The sequence below is a fragment of the Lonchura striata genome, chromosome 3 (assembly GCF_050655825.1).
Source record: "Lonchura striata isolate lonStrDom1 chromosome 3, ASM5065582v1, whole genome shotgun sequence".
NCBI classification, from domain to species: domain Eukaryota; kingdom Metazoa; phylum Chordata; class Aves; order Passeriformes; family Estrildidae; genus Lonchura; species Lonchura striata.
The window spans coordinates 46,087,776-46,111,505 of record NC_140705.1 but is presented as its reverse complement, the minus strand read 5'-3'; the positions used below and the strand labels follow the sequence as shown (position 1 = coordinate 46,111,505).

Below are 23,730 nucleotides of genomic sequence, written 5' to 3'. Positions count from 1 at the left end.
GTAAGCCCAGTGACCATGCTGGAGTGAGGGCTACCTCAGGAATACCAGCTGGCTCTGGAGGCATGAAAGAGCTGCTGGATGAATGAATGGTAGGTACCACTTCTTCTCTGCTTCTTCCCCTTTTCATTGTACCTAGGCCAGCCCTCTGGTCTTAGAGCCTACCTTTCTTTCTCAAGAGGATCCTGTTTAGCAGTTCTACTTGATTTTACAGGTGGATCTACTCCAAAGACCATACAGTTAAAATGCCTGAATTCACCAGATGCCAAAAGTTGGGTTCAGAGTTGCATGCCATGAGGCATACAAAGCACCTAGCAGAAATCTTCACCTTGGTTCCCAAATCGTGCATGAAATTCGCAAATTTGTTGGGAAAACAGGCAGCACAATGGTATCTTCCCAGTCCAGAAGAGCTCATGTGATGCTGACAGGTGGAGCTCTGCAGTGAGCTGCACTGCACAGTGCTGTGTGATAATGCCCTTAGTTTCATATGGTCATTAAAACTGAATAGATCTTAAGTGTCTGCACTTAAAAAAAGATTTGAGACAGGACAAAAATACTGTGCCAGCAACAGCTCAAAACAATAGCTCAGACCAGAACAAGGGGGAGAAGCCATAGATTGCTGATTTTCTGAGCATTTGAGTTTGCTTATGGAGCGTTTCCCACCTCTAGTTTTTTCAGTGATAGGATTTAACAATACCTGTTTTGCAGAGAAAACCAACCATAGCAATTTGTGAGAAGACTGTGAGTAAAATACACACCATACATGTTGTGATATAAAAAAACAGTTTTAGCCAACTTACACTGTTTCATTATTTCCGTGAGAGATGCTCATAGTGAAGTCCATTGTTTTTCTCACTGTGCTGACCTAAGAATTCCCTTAAAATTCCCTGGATAATTACCATGAGTTTTCGTAGAGATGAGAATCTGGCCCATCTGACTCCAAACATCTGTGAAGTGTGAAGCACAAACCTCTGAAAATTAGATTGTTTTGTCAAAAAAATCTTAAACTTTAAATATACACAAAGCAAGAGATGTCAAAATAAATTTTGCACACCTCAAAGCAGAACAAAGTAACAGGCCCCAAAGAGTAAAAGGAGATTTCTGCCTTGTGATTTAAGTGCTCTCTTCTCTAATTTTAAATAAAAATATTTTTCAAAGTATGAACCTCTTGGGCATTATCATATTATGTCACCAAATAATTCATTAAGGAATGTTAGCTCTACCTCTGCTCTTTGATGTGCCAGAGGTTTCTTTGGCTGAAATAGCCTGTTATTCCCAAGGATGGAAGGAAGAAGAGAGTTCTCTTCATATTTCTTTTTCAGAGCATGATGTATTAAAAACAAAACAAAGAAATCCTAAATAATGAGATAGTGAGGAAATTAATTCTAAAGTATTCTAGAGTACTGTAGTAGTATGTCACCATCCATAGTAGGACAAGGCTCTGTTCCCTCTCTGTGCACAAATTGCTTGATTGCTTTCACTGTCACGGTTTGCTTTCTAATATTTGGCATGACATTTCCTGTTTCTAGCCTTGGGCTTATATGGGTTTGATCCAGCCTGCGCTGAAATTTATGGAAAGACTTCTACGTACTTTAGTGTCCCCTCTTCCTCTTGCTGGAGCCTGTTGGCTGCTCCAATGATTTCTCTCTTTCATTTTGGCTGGCCTTCAAGTCCTTCCAAAACATCATGCCTCTTGTTCTGTACACATGCACAGACAGAAAGAGGGAGAGACAAGATAAAAATCCCTTTGCCCTGCGTGGTAGCCAAGAGGTATGGAATGGTTCACATGGCAGCAGTGTAGGGAGCAAACTGGACCTCCTGTCCCTGGCAGCCCTTGGCAGGCACCCCAGCCTTCCCCCAATTCTCCCACTCTACTGCAACTGCCAGTACCAGCAGAGCCAAGAGCTGCTGCAACTCTCTACCTTTGTCAAACACTACATGTTGAGTTTTTTAGGTGCCTAGACACAATCCCGTACCTAATCCTGGTATAATGCCTCCCACTTGGGTGATTTGTCTTTAAATTTGACTCAAAAACTGAGAGTCGATACTGCTCCTTGTTCACATGTTAAGATAGCACTTAATTATCTCTAGAGGTAATCTCTGAGTGATCTGCTTGTTTGAGTGCAAACACCCTGGGTTTGTAAGGCACTGTAAAGAGACAGGTGCATACTTTCTAGGTGCTCAGTACCAAAATATGTATCAGGCTATTCTCCCACTGATGACCAACAGCTTTGCACTTCTGGCGGTGGAGTATTTAGTAATTGTGGGCTGATATTTTCTTGTCCAGCTTTATCAATTTAATGTTAAGTTCTTGGAGGATTGTAGTTTGCCCACAGTGGTAGGCTTTGGCCCATAAGTATTTCCCTTTGATCCTATTTCTTGTTCTTACTACCACTTCTGTTCAATGGGGTAAAGTACCAAAAATATATATTCATCTTGACAGCAAGAATTTTCACCAGGCTGCTGTTAACACATTCTGTAGGGAATGTTACTATATTCAGGGATGGCTTGGCATGTATTTTTCTTTTTAGCAGCTTGCTTTTATAGGTCTGTGGCACTTTTAAGAAGGGATTAAGCTTTATCATTGTAAAATGATGGTGACGTAGGACTCCTCTTCTAAGGTAAATCATCGGAACAGAGTGGCCTGCGTCAGGGCTATTTGAAAGCACGAGGCTGAGGGTACCAGGCCTGCTGAAATGATTCCTGCTGTGGTCAGTGCAGAGTCTGACAGTCATCTGCTTCCTGTCAGACTGTGCACAATGTGTGCACAGACAGGGAGGGACGGGCAGCCAAGGCAATTTCAGGATCTCAGGTAGGTCAGCTTAGTCAGGCAGTAGTGAAATGTATCTGTGTTGTGGGTGGGAGGGCACGTTTTTCTGAGGCGCCTGTAACTATCTATGCATACACCACTGAATAAGGGAGGATCACGGACTAATTCCTGGTCCCAATTTTCAAATGGAACACACTAGATCATGCCTACTAATCTGCAGGGTAGTTGCTTGAAGAAACCTATTCAAGAATCATCCAAGAGAAGCCAGGAATGATAATTAAACAGTGTGGCCAATGTTCTGTACTCAAGTTCATTCCCAGGCTCTCTCTTATGTAGAGCACAGACTAAATGTTATGTACATTTCATCAGATTTGGGTTGGTTTGACACATACCCACATGAACCCCAACTGTTTACTAGGTCTTTGATATCTCTGGCCATGTCTGCCAAACAGTGACATCTCCAGGTTTTTGGAGACACACTTCAGTTTCAGAAGGTGCTCTGAGGAAGCATCTGTGATCTGAATGCTGTGAGCCAAATGCCTTTATCTATGATGCTCTATCTTGTATGCCCAGACTGCCTCAAAAATTCAAGTACTCTGTGCATGTGGGTGGGAGCTCTCCTTTGGCATGTGCCCAATTCCACAAAATTATAGATACGAGCACTTGTTTCATATGGTTTGTTGTCAGCTTCCTTTCAGTTTCTTCCTTGACAATGGTAAATAATTGGCTTGATTGCTTTCTGTGCCTTTCTTTTACCCATTTTTCTAGCAATTTGAGGATCTCACATCTTGGTTCATCTGCTGTACTTTCATGATCAGAAAATTAAGTCAGCTATGTATATCTAATTCCCTCTTTTTGTTGTGTACCTAAAAGTTGTAGCATTGCAGTTTCAGCATCATAAAGAGTTACAAGCAATAACTCTTTTAAAATGCTCTCCAGTGATTTAGTGTCATTTTCTACTTCAGTTGCTTTACACCCTCAAACTTAATGGTGAAAAGACTCACATCAAACATGATTGCTAGACATTTCTTCTTCCTTTGGGTGTCTTTTGGTTCTGTGGTGACAATGAACTCAGACAAAAAGCCACCAGCTGTCTTCTGCTGTAGGAATTGGTACTCAAAAATACAACTCACTAACATCACATAGCGTTGCCTTTTCAGTCATACAGCCTTATTTTGGGACAGGATAAATGGTTGTTTTCTGGTGGTATGTAATGGTCATATGTGATAACCACGTTTGTACTGGTTTGGTTTTTTTTTTTCCTTTTTTTCAGAATTCAGTAGCTGTTTGATGGTGGGAAAATAGTACAAATAATGTCTGATAGTTTGAAAAACTATTATTAAAGGCATTTAGAAATTATCTTTAGGTGCAGCTTTGTGGCTTTTACCTCTTTGGCACATAACCCTAAGGAGGTCAGCAAATGCATGTGAATGACATGGCAGAAAAGTACATTTTTCTGTGGTTGCAGTCAAATTTTATTCCACTTACTGAACTCTATCAAACCAGGTTGAGGCCAGCAAAAGGTTGTGAGATACATGCTGATCCCAGTAGATTAAGCTAATTCTACTTATATTGTTGACAGGGATTACTCACTTCTGCAGATAGAAGCCTAAATGCTGCTGCCAACTTTCTCTATCTAGATGAGGTCATAATCTTGCAGAGTAGCAGTTTGACTTACCTGGCTTTTAACATTACCAGCATTGGCCATGAAGCACTGGGAATCATCCTGCTTCTTCAAAGCAAGTAATCCTCATCCAGAAAGGTGTTTAGTCATGAACTCCAGCTGTCCTGTCCTGGTTGCTGTGCTTGCTGAACTTTTTCTCATCCAGACACAGCATGGGGAAAGTGGAAGCATACTTATATACATGCTTCAGGGACACCCAAAAGGTACTTTCAAGAAAAGGGAGCTTGATTGCCAGCCAATCCTTTTTAGTTCTCAAATGAAATAAACATTGAAGTGAAGTGAAGCATGGGCATGTGAAAAGAAATAACATCCTGCTGGTTCTGGTAGGAAAAGTGTGTAAGAGAAGGGTGCAGCAAAACACTCTTGCACAGAGTCATTGTGATCTGTGTAACAGAAGATGCTTATCCCGCCTGAGTTGGTAGAGTCATTGACACAGTGACAGCCCTGCTGACCTCACCTTCAAGGGACTCAGCATAATGCTGGCAGCTTGAATTTTATACAATCCTACCACCATTATAGGACTTTGGTTGACTGAGTTTTTCTCTCAGACAATACTGAAATCTTATCGCTTCACATATTTCCTACTATCCTACTGCTTCTTTTGCATTTGATTTCCCGAGAGGTTTTTTTTTCAGTTTGCATCATGGGGTTTTATCTTGAAACAGGTTTTTTGATGCTACCCTGTATTGGTTTTCTGAGGTTTACAGCATCATTCCTGTTTCCATGCCCTTGCACCACATTAATAATACGTCTGCAAAATCTGACTCTTGGTCTCACTTCCTGCCTGCTTGACAATGTTATTTTGTATTATTGTTTTTATCAGTACATTTAATCTCAATGACTTCTCTTTCCATGAATACTGTATACAAAGTCTTTGTGCAGGGAGACCTTTATTATTACTCAGATTATTCATTTTTCCTTTTTAATTTTGTTTGTCTAGATTTTGCCTCTGTGCATTTGAGTTTTGCATTCATATGGGTACCTTTCTGCACTTTCTCTCTTCTACTAGTGGATTAACAGTTCTGGGTCTGGTTCGTTTTAAACCTTGCAATTGCATGGGAGACTGCTCCTCACCCTTGCATGCAGCTCCAGCTTTGGGAGGCTTGTTGAAGAGCAGCCTCATATTTAGGTACTTTAAGATTTAATAATCAAAGGAGCTTTGAACAGTTCAGCAAAGTGGTCATCTGTTCCAGACCGATCAGATACTCTTTTAGGGTAGAAACAGCCTTAGAAAGTTTTTAGTTCTGCACTTGGGTGAAGACAGCTTAGTGGCTGGGCATCTCAGAGAGCAGTGCAGCCGCATTTATTTCATTCCTCCTTCTGCCTGGCTTCATTACATCCTATATCTGTTTTCCAGTGCAGCTAGGGAATGTCCAAATGATGAGCACGGTCATTTGTATACAGGAAGCTATGGCACAGTGCCATGATTATTGGTTTTTCTTTAGCTGAAGGATCCAGAATTCATCCCTAATGACAGATGCAATTGCAATTGCCAAGCAATAAAGGCTCCCAGTTAGAAAATAAGCCGATGAGGGCACAGGTTCACTTTGACATTGTCAACAAAGTAGTCTGTTCAAAAATACTACAGGAGGTGAGAATGATGCAAAAGCAGGGCAATGGCATTACTGCAGCTCCACAACAGCATTCAACAGTGCTGCCAATGTGATGACAGCGAGGTGAAGGCTGCTTTGTGGGAGGTTCGCACTGAATCACATCCATTTGCAGGTGCCAGCAGACACAGTGTGGGTAAAGAGCAAGATGAGCACACTGCTGGCTAGGGTGTGTTTTTCTTGGAGATAACACCAGCAGAAGAAGCTCTGATTAATAAACTGAAAGCAAATACAAATCTTATTAATGCTTACTTGGAATCCTGTCCACAAGTCAGCATCTCGTTAGAAAGAGAGTTACTGTCAGTAAAACACTACATCAAGGCTGTTGGTGTGTGATAGGGACAAACAGATGAGGCACTAGAGAGAACACAGCCTCTATGAGCATGAGTAACAAAGGGCAGATGTGGGAAAGAAGGCATGTAAGACAATCTGTGACAAGCTCGGCCTCTACCCCAAACTGTGGGATCACCCACCAGCACTCCACTGTCAGCAGATACCTGGAAACTCGCTGCTCATATATATTCTTTGTACCTTCCTAATAATTGTCCCAGGTAGACAAGGACAGCCCACCGCTTCTGAGTGGTATTCAGGAGGAGGAGTGCAGGCAACCAAAGGACTCTCCCAACCCTTTAATAAGTTCATTAGCATATGTCTTTGCTATTGATACACATGGAACCAGCCTACTTCCAGCTGACAGATCTCTGGGTTATTTTACCATTAGGGAAAAAAACCAAACCAAAAAAAAACCCAACAAACCAAGCAAACTAGGAAATCACACCCAAAATAGATTAAAAGAACATGAGAAGTGGAAGGTCAAGAGTTCAACAGTTGGGTAGTGCCAGAACTGGGACAGTTTACATAACCTTGCTGTAGCCTCCCTGAGTGCATGCAGCAGTTAGTCACAGGAACATGAATCGGTTTTTTTGAGAGGATCCTGACTCATTTGGTGACGTAATGGCCAAAAGGATCAGAGAGAAAATAGAAATATGCCTCTCCTCACATTCAGGAGATGGCACTGTGCAAAAATTCAGCCCCACAATGGAAAGAGTATTACTAATTTTCTTCATGCTTCTGCAGTACAGCATGCCTAGAATATTTATAATTTTTCACAAATAGTAATTAATCTTCAGACTGCACAACTAAGAAGACATTTTTGTCCCCATTTTGTATGTTGGGAACAGAAGTACTATAGTCAAAGTACTCCCTTGGATAATCTGAGTATCCTCATGGAGTCAGTTCTTAGCATGTGCTGACATTTTAGACCTGAAGATTGCTGTGTTAGTTCTGTTACACACAGTGTGGCTTGGAGGCAGTGGCAGACAAGAAACTGTTTACATCTATTTTTTTGCATTTAGAGGTAGTTCTTTGAAAACTGCATCCTTCTGGGAATCACAAAGCCCTACGTGGGACTATTTCCTGAAAATATATCTGCGGTTTATCAATACATCTACTATGGTGTTGGTGTCTACCAATAAAGGAAGAAAGTAGTATTTAAGAATAAACTTGGGCTTTATTCTGCTATAGGAAGCCAGCCTTCCCAGCATTCCTCTGATGCTCAGCAGAGGGCTAATGCTGACAGCAGAAGGAGGACAATGGCACACCTTTATGTATATTATCTGTTCTTCATCTCTGCACAATTATGTGATGTAATATACACACTGCCTCCTGTATCTTTGAAAATATCCTATCCCAGAAGAGAACTGCTATATTCCTTGGCTGGATTATACATACAACAAGTTACTGTCCTTATTCCACAGATTCCTCACCGTCATTTAAAAAATATCTTTACTGAAAGTCAAAGCCTTCTACAAATTTTCAGAGAATTTTAAATGTTTATTTGAGTATGTAAAGTAAGAGTAAGAAATGTTTTTCTGAGTTGGGTAGGATGTGACTTCTAATAAATCTGGAAGTTATGAAAAATGGCTTTAATATTTTTCTGCTATTTCTGGATTTCCTAAGGTTGTCCCACGTCTGTTTTTTCCTTTGTGTCAATGTGTAGCCACAGAGTGCAAACACATCTGGAAATTATAAACACAGAAATTTAACTTTTAGAAAATGCATGATGCCATTTAAATATGCTATTCTTACAGTTTAACACCTGATTTGCTGGTTTTGGAAAACACCTGTGTAGCGTCTGAGGAAACATCTCTTCCAATTTTTGTTTCTGGGATAGTCTAAGACAGTTAGAAAAGCAGGCTTGTATGGATGTAAATATTTGAGATTAGAGCCTCTACAGCAATAAGGAAGGCCTCTTATGTTTATTCCTTAAAGACATAAGGTAAAGACGTTTCTTCTATACACTTGCTCCCACAAATTATCTACCCAATACACAAATGCCAAAATGCTCTTTTCCTAGCTCTGCCAATATCCTTCCTTCAGCTTCTGTGTATTAGTGTGACTATTGCTGATGAGCATGATGAAGAGCTCAGTTCAAACCTTCCCTTCTGCTTCCAGGTTGCTGTTCACACCTCAAAGATGTTGTCCCCAGGGAGGCAGACCTATCACCTCAGCATTCCCTGGCAGTAATCACCTGTGAGTCAGCAAGACCCATTTAGCACTCCCCAGTTGAAGCACCTCCTGAAAATATAGTGGGATGTTTGAGGCAAATGCTGTCAGCCTCCTAAAATACTGTAGGCAAGTTCAGATCCCTTTCCCCCCACCCCACTACTCTGTAATTATTTATAATATGCTATACATGACAGGCTGGTAAAATACACCCAGTCAAAACCAAAACAAATGGAAGTGTTGCCAAGTTAGCAATGTAAAAAGGGAGGAAGTGTAAGACAGAAGATAAAACGGTGAGGCAGATTAGTGACCTATCAGTCTGTGACTGGTGTATTGGTTTGAATGAAGAATTTAAGCATGATGTTTCTTTATCCCTATGAAAGGTAATCTCAATATTAACATTTGTTATTAATTAAAAAAAAAAGAAAAGAAAAAATAAAGACACTATAACATTTAATACTTTGGGGATCTTTTAAATTACAAGTTCATTAGGATCTGACTTTTACAAATTATGGCTCAGAAGAATCCCAAATAATTCTGATGGTTATTCCTGAGAGTCAGCCTAGTTTTACCAAGAGTGGTTTGACACAACCAAGGAAACTGAACTGATGTTCTGCCCTGTTCTACAAAAGAGCTGCTTTTACATCTCCTTGCTATTACAGCTGTGAATATGTTTGGCTGCTCAAAATATTACCTTTAATTGAAAACTGTGGATATTATTTATTCAAATACAGTCATGATAGCTGTCACTGACTTCTTGCCCACCGACAAGTCCAAAAGACACTTGTGTGTAATTTTGTGACTGCTATCCTGTATTTCCAGATGCTAAATTATTAATACAAATAAATCCTAACCAGAATCTGTAATTTTCATATTGCTGTGAGAAGCCATGTATCTCTACAGGGAGATAGGAGCAGGGAATAGGAAGGAGAGTACAAAATCTTGACGTCACATTGTTCAGTACAGACGGCTGCACATTTAAGGTTTTGACAGTATTTCCATGAAAATGACTGATGGAGAAGCAGCATTTCAATGGATATTATTTCAATATTTTAATGAATAACTGTTTTAAAGTGAGGTTGGAGAAAGGAGAAAATAGTTTGGCATGAGGAGGAAGGCTACACAGATGAAGGTGGGAGAACACAGTGTCATGAACTTAAGGTTAAAGTATTTAGAAAAGTTGAGAGAAAAGAGTATAAAGAACTGTTCCTGTGTCACATAGGTAAATTTAATTATTCCTTCTGTTTAAGTGGGAGGTTAACTGACAGGTTTTCTGGGTGATTCCTGAAGGCAAATATTGATACAGTCAAACCATGGTGCTGAGCACTAAAGAACAAGACTTGTGTGAGGAGGAGCTGCTGTGGGGACATGTGGGCTTGACTCACACAGAGGGAACACTCCAGCACGTCTCACCCCTGCCACCGGGGCTGCAGGAGCCTGCAGCAGCTTTGTGATCCCAAGGGAAGTATAGGTACCCTACAGGGCAAACCCAAGGCTTCATCCTATGCTTCCTATGCAACTACCAGCACTTGATTCCTGGCTCCACACCTTATTCCTCTTCAGCTATATAAGCTCAGAATCAGACTTTTGATGACATGCTGCTGAGCCAGTTTTTCTGCCCAGGCTTACAGCAGCCCTGTGGCTGCTGTGTGATGTTCTTTTGGTCTGCTTTCATTGATTAGTTGGTTACTTTCTACTTTGGCTCAAAAAAGAGTGTCAAGTAGGTTTTTCTCTATCTTTTTTTCCTTCTTTGTGTCATTCTAGTTTTCATTCAGAGCAAGAGCATTCAAAATTCAGACAAAGATTCTTTATTCATGCCTTTTTGATTATAAAACGAAGTGCATTTCTGTCCTGTAGCTTTTGCAGAAAGAATACCTGGTTGTTTGATTAATTTCCAAGGTGCTTAAGGTCCCTAAGAAACCTCTATTGACTTGTGGGAGGTAAGATTATGTGTAAACCCATAAAAAAGGCAAACAAGGCATGCAAAAATGCCCCTTTCCCTAGAACCACATGCTGACTTTCTGCTGAGGAGCCTGGAGTATTAAGACACCATTTGCAGTCCTGATGGTCTCCAAGCTGGAAGTCCATAAATCTGCCCTGCCTCCAAACTGCTCTGATGAAGCTCTGCTCTGCATGGACTGGTACCTGCTGCCTGCTGCTGGCCCAATGGCTGCAGCCTGAACTCCTCAAAGTCTGCAGCATCATGATCCCAATGGGTGTTTCTGGGACAGGCATAATCAGACTTCTCCACCAAGCTGCAGTTTTCATCCAACAGGAAGAAAATGGAAAGTTGTTTTTTCAGTTGAGCTATACATTTCTACTCTTGTGTTGATTATACCATTTACATGGTAAAAGAAATAATTAAAATCTGCATAGAAGGATTAGGATGGAAACTAAAAATGACCTACCTAGAAACCTGAAAAAGTTGTTTCTTTGTACATCTACAATGAGATTTACACTTCTCATTAAAATGAGAAGTGACACAAGTGACATTTTATTTCATAATTCCCTGTCTCCTCCAAATTCTTTATGTGAACTTGTGGAACAAACTCTGCTTCATCCTGAAATGTAATGATCAAGAGTCACCTACACATAACCTACACAATCACCCAGAAAGAGAAAGGAAAATCTTTCTTGCTCTGAGCACCCAGCTGTAGACATCTTGATAAGAAACAAGTTTCTATTTGAACTTGTAAAACTGTAATTTCATCAGGAAATCAAATTGCCAAGATAAGATAGTTCTCTGGTTAAATACCAGCATACAAAAATGAAATTCAGAGAGAAGTGGGAGAGAAATGTAAACCTCATTTATTGAAAACTTGTGTTATAGTTCTCTCTGCTATTTCAACATACTTAATTTTCTCTCCCTCTGCTCTTGTATTTTGTATGTCTCTCCTTTTCTTGTTGAAATCTAAACTGCAATTTCTTCAGTCCTAAGGCAGAAGAGCTTTCCAAGCCTAGGAGACAAGTGACAGTGAGATGTGCCCATCCGCCAGTATGGGAGCACTCAAGGTCACAGACGGGGCGGGGCGGTGCTGGGGAGAGGACCTGAAGCTGGAGCATGTGGTGCTTTCAATGGGCGTTGGAGGTGGATGCAACACCTTGAGAAACGCTGGGAGCAATTACGGCTGAGAACCTGAAGGGAAACAAAGTGTACAGAGAACTTTTCCAATCACCTGCCTGCGGAGCAGGGTGTCCCGTGACTGGAGGACAGGGCTGCCCGCACATCTTTGACTACAGTGCAAGACGGAAGCCCCAGCCGCGCTGTGGGGACAGCAGGTACACCCCTGAAAGAACAGCTTCGTGGGGTGACGCTCCTCCCACAACAGCTCGCTGAATACTCCGCGATTAAATGAGGAAAATGGAATAAAACCATAACTCTGGAAAACCTCCGCGTATATTTCATTATCGCCGTTGCCGTATCACCCACTATTGCCAATTTCAAGAATTACGGATGAAAAAACCGTAATAGTAAAACAAGCCGTCGTTTTACACAAAGACGCATAATCTGTTTGGGATTGTTCTCCCATTCATCGGGGATGTTGAGACGCTCGGCTCACTCTTCCCTCCTCCTCCCGAGGCGCCCCAGCGGCGCGCGGAGCATCGCGAACCGCTCCGGCGCTGGCAGCTGCCGGTCGCGAACCTCTACACAGAGCGACAACCCCTCCTCTCCTTCCTGCTCCCTCCTCTTCGCCCCCGGTCCCCTTCCTTTCCCAGCCCGCGTCCGCCTCCGTCACGGCCGCGCCGGGCGCCCGGAGCGGCGGCCGCTGCCCGGGGGCGTCCATGGGCGCTGCCCGCCCGCGGCCGCGCGCCCCGCCTCCCCCGCCGCCCGCCAATCAGAGCGGCGGCTGCTGCGGACCGCGCCTCGCCATTGGCCGCCGGCGCTGTCAGTCAGGGGCCGCCCCCGCGGAGGGGCGAGGCGGGCGGGGGGGCAGCCGGCTCCGGGCGGGCGAGCGGGGCCGGGCGGCGGCGGCGCTGCGGTTGCGCCATCTGTCAGGAGCCCCGGTGGGAGGGAGCGCCCGAGCCGCGCTCGCCCGGGCGGAGCGGAGGCGGCGGCAGCAGCAGCAGCAGCAGCAGCAGCAGCAGCAGCAGCAGCATCAGCGCGGACAGCCCGTGCGAGCTCATCCCTGCCCAGGCTGCGGCTGTGCCGCCGCACGGAGTCGCCGCCTCCGCGCCCGGCCGCGGCTCGGCGCAGCGCGACTGCCCCGGGGAGAGGCAGCGGCGCCCGGAGCGGCGCCCCTCGCTGCGGGCGGGCGGGGGCAGCCGGCGGAGGAGCGGAGCGAGGAGGATGCGAGTGCGGCGGCGCCGCCCCGGCCCCGCGCTGCGCTGAGCCGAGCCGAGCCCAGCCGCCTCAGGTAACGGAGGGGCCGGAGCCCGCCCGGGGGAGCGGGAGCGGGGGCGGGGGGATGCCTGCCCGCATGGATGGATGGATGCTGCGGCGGGTCTGTTTCCTTTGTGCGCCCGAGCGCTGACGGGGTGCGGGGGCTCCCGGCGAGGGGAGGCGGCCGCGCTGCTGCGGGTCTCCCCCGCGCACGCACACGCGGACCCCGCGCCCGCCTCCCCCGCCGGGAGCCGCGGCCGCAGCGCGGGCAGGGCCGGGGGCGGCGCCCGCGACCGCCCGAGCGCGGCCCCTGCGTGCCCGCGGGTCGCCCGTGTCGGGGTTCCCGCCCCCGCGGACACCGGCCGGGGAGAGGGGAGGGGGCGCAGCACAGGGACGTATTTGTTGTCGCCGAACTGCGAAAAAGGGGAGGGGGGGAAGTAAATAAAAAGACCTTCTCTCCCTCTGAAATAAATCGTATAGGATTTGCGCGTCTATGACAAAGGCCTCTTTCAGGGAAGAAAGAAGGGACGCACAAAATGCCCAAGGGTGGTAGGATGTGAAAAGAGGCTTGTTTCTTGTGTCTCCCCTAGAGCCTCTCTGTTCCTTCCCAGACGAGGCCGCTGATCTGGTGCCAGTTCCTTTTCAGCTACATTTGAGATTAGGGAGAGATACCAAACGCCACACCATGGGTGCCAGCGTTTTGCTGCGTCTGCAGAGCCACAGTGTACGTGTCGCCCGACCTCCTTAATATTGTTCAGTTTGGCCTCTGTTCCTCGGGATCGCGCCTGATTTCTGCTCTGTGTGGATTCTGCGTGTGCGTGAGCTCTGGGAGAGGGCTGGCCAAGGAAGGGGGTCACTTTGTGGGAGCGAGCCCATGATACCTTGGTCCGTTCAGCAGTGACGGGGAGGGCAGGGCTGAGTAGGTGCTGGTGGAGAAGGTTTGGGCTGAGTGGAAAGCAATCCTCTGCAGTTGCTCATCCATCACTCTGATATGCTCTGATTCTTAAAATGCTAAATAACGAGTGACCAGGGCGGACCGGGCTTTTGAAATGCATGCAAGACTGGGAACGCCTTTGAGACCTTGTCATTTTCCTCCTTGTATACAACCTCCTTAACTCCCACATCCTTCCTTCCACCATCCTTGCAGCTGTAACACTTTTTAGGATCCCACCCCACCTTTTTTTTTTTTTTTCTTTTTCTTTTTGTCTTGATGTCTTTTTAACTAGCGTTCTGGAAGCTAAGAACAGTTTCAGGTGAGGATCTGTTTGTTTATATGCTGGTGGAGGAAGTGTTTTCATTAGGTTTGACTGGTCTGGTCTCCCATGAGGAGGAACAGTAAGCTAAAGGGACACTGTCAACTTGAAATGCAGAGAATGTGCGTGATGAATGGAGAGCTGTGTCCAATATTACACCCACCGTTGAGCTCCCTGCTGGAGATCTGTGGTTTTTGTAAGCCTGTCTTCTGATTGTGTGGGTTGGTCATGCAGTGAAGGAGTAAAAACACACTTCAAACAAAGTTCTGTTAAGTGAACAAAGGAGTGCAGAACAAAAATACCAGAGTGGGAAGGGAGGGAAGGCAACATCTCCAACTTCTCAGTTACATCCATTTTAGCCACTGCTTGACCCAGTGGGAAACTGGAGGGGCTACAGTTCATTTTTGCAGTTGCACATTTATTTAGTATCACTAAAGTGGAAAGGTTGTTACCTTTGCCCCAGTGATTCAGGAGTTTTCAGCACCTTGATGTGTGTGCTCAGAAAGCTGGTAGCACTTGATGGATGTCAGTAGGTCAGTGTCATTTCACAATATAAGAACATTTTAAGAATGGTATCTCTTGTGAAAAAGATACTGGTTACCTTCTTGAGCCCTTTTAACCCCAAAAAGCTATAATTTTGATGAAAAAGAGAAAGAAAGATAGCCTAATTAATGCTTTAGAAACTTGTATTTTGTTGATTCTAGACTGCAGATTTGTTGAAATGTTCAGATACTTAAAGGGTTGCCTGTAAGCATCCTTCCTCTCCACCTCCAACAAATTACTACCTCCTCTGCATGGCTTGTCTTTGGCAAAATAAATAATTTTCAGTATGAAGTTGTCTGATGGTAGGCCACTGGCTGTGGTGTTTTGTGGTCTATGCGTCAGGCATGTTGTTTCAGAAATTCTATGTTGCCTGCTGGTGAAAGACATAGTGGCATAAAATACCAGTTAAGTATAAAACCCTGAACAGCTTTCTCTGGAAATTATTTTGGTATTGAGTAAGTACGTGTCTTCAGTGAGGGACAAATGACTTTGGCATATGGGCATGGCAGTCAGTGTAAGCCAGAAATGAGTAAGGTGGTATAAAAAAGTTGATTATTAATCATTTTAACAAGTGTCTTTAAAAGTTAGGACCCAGTGATAAATTTCTAATTCATATGAGTAAGAAAAAATTGCTGGGGAACTAGTTATTTTTGACAGATATAGATTCCACAATACTGTTATGTGAAATAGTTAAATGGTGTCATCTGAAATCATAAGCGGAGTCTGATATGGTGAGGGTGTCTGTGACCACTGGCCCTGTGGCTCAGCTGAATATACTAATCTGGACATGGTATCATTGGCACTGATTTACAGTTTAATAAAATTGTGGCTAAGGTGAGCGAAAACTGTCCAGCACATTTGTGATGATTTCACACTGTAATATGGTACATCTACAATATCATATGATTAATTGTCTTAAGCAAAGTATAGAGCTATTTGCCATCTTATGCCCAATTACTTTTATTTAACAGCACCTTCACTTTTCTGTCTTGCTGCATGACTGTGCTTTTACTTCAGGGAGAAAAAGTGTTGGAGCCATGTGTTTTCCCTTCGTCCTTCTCTCTGGGGTGCACATTAATATTTGATTCAAACTTGTTCTGTAAAGTTCTGCTTAATTCAGTTTGGGCACTACTTTGAATGTATAATAATGGTGTTTGCTTGTGTCATGGACAGTGCTTTGTAATTTGCTTTATGGGCAAGTCTGCTGCTGGCAGTGTGTATTGTCAAAGTGACCTTCCTTTCAGAGGGAAAAAACCAGTAACTCCTGGCCCTCTCCCACCCCTGCAGCTCCCACAGAAGTGTCTTCACAAGTTGCTTTGACCCATTACTCCAAAAACAGGACTTGAACTGACAAATCTAGTTCACTCGAGCAGTCTCATTGAAATCCAGCAATTAAGGATTCCTTTGGTGACAAAAGGCCTACGGATCTGTATTGTGCAAGTCAGCCATTTACTTGAGGCGAAACCCACAAAAGGGTTTGCGTGCCTCAGTGAGGAGCACCCTGAGCTGTGGAGCCTGTAGATGTGGCTCTCCTTTGCGGGGCTGTGGCTGCTTGCTGTGCTGTGCTGAAGGCACTGTGCACCTCAGAGCCGCCTTCCCAGCGGCCAGGGAGACGCTGCCAGGGCCACCCAATGGAAAGCACCTCAGAAGGAGGTGAAACTTCAGGGCTGCATCTGCCTGCCTGGCGGGTGTCTCACTTGGTATCACGGTGGCTTAAGGTTAGCTATTAGAGGTTAAAAAACCTAACCTTCTTTTGGTGAGGTAGTAATAACTTATATTAAAAAAAAAAAAAAAGAGAAAACACACCAAAACCCCAAACAAACAAACAACCCCCCCCACAAGATTACAAAAACTGAAACAAACAAACAAAAATCCCCAACCAGCTTTGCATTTCAGTAGACAATAAACATGCAGGTGTAGAAGAATTGGGATTTCTAGCATTTGCATCCTGTCATAGGTTTTGCCCTTAGTGCCTGACTTGCAGACAGAGAAATGACAGGTGCAGATGAAACATGAAAGGTTGAAGCTGTTTTGGTGCATGCGAGGCGTGTGTGACACTCCTCAGGGAGCGAGAGCCCCGTTAGCACTGTGCTCTAGGGCAGTCTCACTGCTGGCTCAGGCAGGGCTCTGGTTTCTGCCTCCCGGTTTGACAGTGGTCAAGTTAAACCTGTCTGTGGGAGGTGTCCTTGAGCCCTGAAACTGGAAACAGGCCTGACCTTACAGGAGTTGCAGCCAACGAGAAGTACCCTGATGCTGTCCTTACCACTGGCTGCAAGAAAACATCACATTTTGTAGAGCGTTTTCGGAACTTTAGTTCACTTGGAACGGAAACAAAATTGAACGGTATCACTGCTTTTACTGGGGGAGGTGAAAAATCATATTATTTCAAGTCAGTCAAAACATGATGCCTCATCTTGCTTCTGACTGTTTTAAATGGTAACTTGCTGTGAAAGCAAGGATTTCAACTCAAAATACTGCCACCTGTTTGGAGCAAAACAGAACCTTTGACACCTTGACTTTTTACTGGACTATAAAATCAGCAGCAGTTTTGCAGAGCTTTAAGGTGTCAAGAGAACTAAATAATCGTGCAGAAAATGACTGTCGGATTTTTTCTGACCAGCTCTATTCCTCATATACCATGAATTTGAATGAATGTTTTTAATCTGAAAAAGCTATCAAAAAATATAGCCTGGAAGTATCAACTGATTTGAATTAGATGGTCCAAGTTAAATCTTTTTTTCAAGAGGAAAGAGGATAGCAGATTAATTTTAAACTTACCCTTCCTAAAATGCAACTTCTTTTTTGTCTCAAAGACATCCCAGTTTGAATGGACAATGTTGGTTGTGACAAGGTGCTATAGGGAGAGGTTACCTCACATTTTTCTGCCCAGCTTCTCCTGATTCAAGGAAGTCTTGCACCTCTGAAAGTTGCCCCTTCCTTCATCATACTGAGATGTGGCTTAATGTGATGAACTCTACAAGGCAGCTGCAATGTGAGAATGTTTTGATGAGAATGGGGAAGGTGACCCTTCCGTGCTTATTTGTTTTACTCTATTTTGGTGGATTTTTTAGGAGGCAACAATGACTGGAGGCCTTTTCTGGCCTAGGGAAATTCTTTGTTCCATCCTGCTTTAGGTTCCCTGTGGCTACAGCCAGAAAGGAGGGATGTTGAGAAGTGTCTGTGAGTGATGTGTTCAGTGCTTTAAAGTACAAAGGATCCCAGTCAGAGCTCCTCAGAGGAGCCAGAGGTACTTTTAATAGTATCGAATCCTGTGTTGTGAAAGCACCTAGTCTGCTCTCCCTAAAACAAAGGCACTATTGCCAACCAGCCCTGAACAAAAAGACTCTACCTCACATAGCTCTGCTTCACAGCTCTTGGCGTGGCCTCTGGAAGATCATCTGCACATCCTCCAAACTCCCTTGCAGCAGCTTGGGAGCTCTAAAAGACAGATCGACATCTAAAGCTTTGGCTGTGTAAGAACGATTTTAACCTGAAATTGAGACCTTACATTTCAGACAAAATGTACCATCAGTACTGGATCTTCCAAAAAATGCTTGGAAAGTACTGTTTTATTCACCAAAGTGTTGTTGCTCACAGTGGTGAATTTGAAGCTTAAAGTGATGGTAATAGCACCAGGACAATGTATGAAGAAGGGGAAGAGTAGCAGGGTGGAGGGACATTGAGGGAAGAGCTGGCTGAAACAGGCAGAGGAAGCTGCCCTTGTGTGTGTATGATTGAGGACATTTGCTTTAAAAGAAAAGAAGTGTTTGGCACCACTTTAACATGAAAATAACTCTTGTTTTAGTGATTTTGGGAGGAGTAAGGAGGAAACCTCAAATGATTGGCTTGGCTTGCATGAAATATCTTCTCTGTTTAAAATTGTCCTTTTCCTCTTGGCTCTAGTTTTCTTCTGTTAACAGATTTGACCAAAATAGTTCTTGATCCTTTTTGGTATAGTCCAAGTTGAAAATATTTTTGCCAGATAATCTCAATCATGGCAAGTCTAAATCTGCTATATTCTCTATACAGAAGTTAAACAAGCTGTGAAAATGAATATTATTATTAAATGTCCATTCAAGTTTGTGCTTTTTTAAAGAAAATTTTTACCATTTCATGAGAGTTCCCTGATGACCTGTCTGGTGATTCCTAGCATCCTTTTTCTTAACAATTTATATTATTTTACTTGTTGTGGATGGGGAGGGGGTGGGATTGAGTCTTTTTGTTTTGCTGGTTTTTAACAAATAAACTTTAACATTCATTTGAAGGTTTTTTATTGTATTAATAAAGACCTTTCAACCTCCCTTGTTTTTGAACAACCTGTGTGTGAAAGAGCACTTTGCGTAACGTTGATCTTTGACTTGCAGCTGTACCACTTAAAAAAAGACAGCTCTGAAAGTTTTCCTGGCATGACTTTAGAATATTGTGTATTTCCTATCTTGGCTGCTGATAACAATGTACAGATAATTGTGTTGGGTTTTTTGTTGGTTTTTTTTTTTTTTTCATTTTTTTAACATGTATGTTTTTCCCCTTTTGTACCTGACCTTTAAACCACAGAGTTGCTCTGGAGCTTATAGTTGAAGTTGATGCTCTTGACCAAAATGATTGAGAAGAATTGTTGTTGGTTAGTTCAGAAGTTCTCCAAGCCAGAAGCCACCACAGTGGGTGATGAAAGTGTTGTGCACATAGCTTCATCTTGTACCTGGTCATTTCTTAGCGCTTAGCAGAGAAGCCCAGCTCATAGCCCTGTTTGGTGATGATGGTGATGGAAGATGGGGATAACTGTGTCCTCCAGCCTGCTGCTTTCACCCCAGGGACCGAGGGGCTGAGCAGGTGTATGCAAAACCAAACTCTCATCCTAAAAGAAAGCATATTTGTTTGTTCTTGGGACTGGTTTTTATTTATGGGCACCTCCTTGCTAGACAGCTATGATATGTTTTTTTCCAAGAAACAAGAGCATCTCTGAGACTTGGGATGAAAACCTCTGTTGTCTGAGTAGGCAGTTTGGCTCTTTCTTGTCTTAAACTATATGTAAATGCTCAGTGTTTGTTCTTGGTGATGAGGTTAATGGTGGAGAGCATTTATTATGGTGAAATTAATGACCTCTTGCATGCTTTTAGGACTTCCTGTGAACAGGTCCTCTTGTATGCTGTCACTGTATGCTAATAAATTTTGAATTACATATCCATATCCAGCAACATTTTTGTCTAAAAACCAGCAAAAATGCCAGTTCTGTTGCCTATCTTCCTCTCTGGGAAGTAATTGAAAGCTCCTAAATTTCCTTCTGGGGTTAATCTGTGAGATAGCAAACAGATTATGAAAATTTTGGATGTTATCACTCTGTGCAGCATTTAAATTGGTGATTTCATCAAGAAACACTCTCAGTCCCATTTCCAAATTAATTGAAAATGTTTTGCTGGTTTCTTTCTCTTCAAGAAGGAATAAAACTATTTAAAACTAATCTTTTGAATATCACAGTATCTGAGGTTATTCATAATTTTAATTTACAATCTTTGGCTAAATATGCAGGGCTTTCTTTCCAAATATTAAATTCTACAGGTATCTTTGAGTGGTCAGTGATTTTTATATTCATAAGACCTCTTACTTTGGACCTGTGAAGAGAAATAGCTTTTGGATTTTTATTTTTATTTTTTAATATCTCTTCTATTTTATTCAGAAAGGCCAAGGCAAACCACCTTTAAAAGGAGAAAAAAAGTGTTTAATGAAACCCATTCTATTAGCTGTATTCACTGCTGAAAAACTTTGTAAGCCCATCAGCCTACAACTGGGATAAGATCAGTGTGCAGGGGCTGACAAGGTGATGAGCCAGATTTAACTCTCAGTATAGCAGGTTGTATGCTCTCAAAAAACCCCACACATAGCATTGGCTTCAATTTCTTTTGAGCACCTCTCTAGGAGTTTCTCTTTTGCAGGAAAAGTAGTGAGCCCAAAAATTTGCCTGAGAAGAGGGCTGCTAAATGTTGTGACCTTGTAGAAGAAACTTCCCCTACGTTTGAAGGTCGGAAGTGACCTTTTGTGCACTGGGGGAGGTAGAAGACAAGCACTGACTGTCTTTCTTGCTTAGGGCAGCATTACTGGTGTGCCTAAAAACTGCAGAACTCCTTGTCCTAATGTTCAAGTGGGGCTGCCAAAAAGGAACAAATAGGGCTGCAGATAAAAGTGTGCAGGGAAGACTGTGTCCCTTTTCCTCCTCCTCAGTCATGGCTGGCAGGGTGGGGAGAGCATCACTTTGCACTGCTTGATGACTCGACATTCACAGCAATTTGCTGCTGGTCCTGTAAAAAGTTTAAAAAAATTCTTGCATTTATAGATTTTTTTTTTTTAACCACTGACCATTAGTGTGATTCAGTGGCTTCTTTAAGGGTGAGGTAAGCTTGTCTCTGCTCTTGCAGCAAATCTTAATTCAAAATCGTGAGGTTACATTGTTTGGGTTGGGGGAATTTTTTTCCTCCCCACGCAGTAAAGTTCAGTAGGCAGTTCTGCTTTATGAAGCTGAGTGTATAGATGTAGGTGTTAAACGAGTCAGCTTAACCTTGCTTTTGTGGTCAGTTCCTCCATGATTTGTCATGTCAGTTTGAGTCTGGCAGAAGATATCTGTCATCCTTTAGAGCTAGTGTGGCACAGCAGGACTGTGCTGAGAACAATCTGGGCCTGCATGTGGACAGCATTACTTTGGTTTTATTTCCTTGGGTAGGGCAAGTCTGGGACCCCAGATACCCAAGTGCCTGCACAGTCCTATGCTAAGGTGGGCAGAGGAGCTCACATGTGAGGTTCAGGAGAGCCCCAGCAGCCCAGAGGAACACTGTGCTCATGTGCCTGCATGAGCAGGCTTCCAAAACCACCGTGACATGTTCGTGGTTGCTGTGAGCGTATCTGTGTGGTCTTGTAGAGGCTGTACCTCACTTCTTGGCATAAAAAAGAAGAGACAAGAAAGCAATGACCAAAAAGAGTGGGCTAACTAGATAAATGTTCATTTTCATAGCATCAGACTACTCAAACTAGTTGTTTTTTTTTTTTTTAAGTTGTTACTAAACTTAATATTTTTTACTATTATTGTTATTGTTTTCTTTTTTTTGCATTATCTGCCCCATGAATTACAAGTTAATATGTTCCATAGGAGCTTCATCTAGAACAGCTACCCACAAACTTTAAGGTGACACAGTGGTATGGTAGTATGCAATGGTACTGTGATAATATGCTATGTTTATTTTCAATCTACCTTCTTTAAAGAAGGATGTATTCAAATTTTATCACTATAAGAATTGGAGAGTAATTCTTGATGAGTGAGGTCTTACCAAAGTAAGCAGAGAGCTTGTGGTTGAATTTTAATTTTGAAGTTTTAATACATATCTATGGATTTCTTAATGCCACTGGGCTGTTGTTGTCACTCTCTTCCAAAAGTGAAATATCACAGAAATATTAAGAAAATGCAGATGTAAGCAATTCTGCAAAGGGAATAAAATGAGTTTGCCAATAATGTAGGTACCCCAAACTGCGATAAGAATTTCTTCCATAATCAGCAGTTGCCACTGTGAGTTATAATTTCTGAGAAGATATCTTGAAAATGGAAGTAAACTTCATCATGTAGATTTACTTCATGATTGTTGGTATGGGAACTTGCTGAGTGTCTTTAAATTGTGATAAGCTTTGAACTCTTCCACATCATACTTTAAGAAGGGGGTGGAGGACAATGGGGAGAAACACCTAGTGTTGTTTAAAGGAATGATCACCTATGGGGTTTTTACCCAATCATATTATAAAAATTTATTTTCTGTAACTGATCTCTCTAGAGATAACATTTCCTCCTAGAAGTACCTTTTTATTAACTTTTTCATTAAACTACTTTGTAATAGTTCTTCTAACATCTCTGAGGTAAGATATAGGTTTGAAGGAAATAATCTCCCTGAACAGAAGTGAGATAATTTCAAAGGTGGAATCTCATCCAGGCAGGTTTTGAGTATCTCCCAGGACAGATTGAACAAACCCAACTCTCAATCTCGCCTTCATATGTTAAGTGCTGCAGCAGCTTTTTGGATTTCCACTGGACTCACTCCAGTACGTCAGTCTTCCTTTTCCCACGACTCCCAAAGCAGACCAAGTACTCCAGATGTGGTCTCACAAATGCTGCAGAGAGGAATAATTACTTCACTCCACCTGTCGGCTAATTAAATTGCTTATTTGGTGCCAGATCTTCAGTTGTTGCCAGTTATCTTCATTTTCCTCAAGCTGGAGCTGGTTTTCAATATCCCTCTAGTGAATTTTTTGCACCAGTCCTTCACACTTCATATGCCATATAACCTGAAGCAGCAAGATTGTATCCCATTTTGGTTAAAACAGTGAAGCAAATCCATAGTAAACAGCATATGCAAAGAGATGCATTGTGTATGTTCTGTTTCTTTTCCTGGCAATGCTTTGGCTATTAGCCAAGTTACCTGCTTTAAAGTTAATGTTTGGTAGCAAATATGAAGATTGAAATGAGGATTGTGCCATGCAGGTGAGCCTCACGGGAGCTGTGGGACAAAAGCTTGTGCTTAAAATTTTATACCCAGAAGGTGTTTTCTTCTCCACTAGGTTTCTGAGGCTCTGTCATTGTGTGTGGGCTGTTATAGGTGTCTGATGTACTGCATGTGATTTGCTGTAGTTTGTGTTTTTAAGGTCTAATCTTCCTACGCTATTTGATTATTTTTTTCCAAATACACACATAATGAAAATTTCATAATTAGTGGTTTAAGTACTGAAATTAATATATGCCTGAAAAAACACAGAACAACTGGAGCACAAGATAAACCCCCTACCATCAGCAAACCTGTGCACGTGGGACTCATCCTGCAGTTGTTGCTGCTTCTAAGAGACAGTGGCTCACATCACCTACCTAGCTCAGAGGTCCAGTGTGGGAGATCAGCTGAAAGTATAGATTTTATACCTGCATGTACCTACTTTAATGTGTAATATATTAATGTTTAGTTTAGGAAATTCTGGCTCACAGGTAGCTGTGGCAAAGTGTCTGAGGTGCTGAGTGCATGCTGTGT

General features: G+C 42.9%; 1 protein-coding gene across 4 annotated transcripts in view; it reads left to right on the top strand.

Annotated features, from left to right (window-relative positions):
• The first annotated feature begins 12,782 nt into the window (after positions 1 to 12,782).
• The window catches only part of FYN (FYN proto-oncogene, Src family tyrosine kinase), a 135,783-nt gene continuing 124,835 nt past the window's right edge, over positions 12,783 to 23,730 (top strand). For all 4 annotated transcript variants that reach the window (XM_085575024.1, XM_085575023.1, XM_021555486.4 and 1 more), the window contains exon 1: positions 12,783 to 12,921. The gene's annotated coding sequence lies outside the window, so the exon portion shown is untranslated. The remainder of the gene's footprint in view (positions 12,922 to 23,730) is intronic.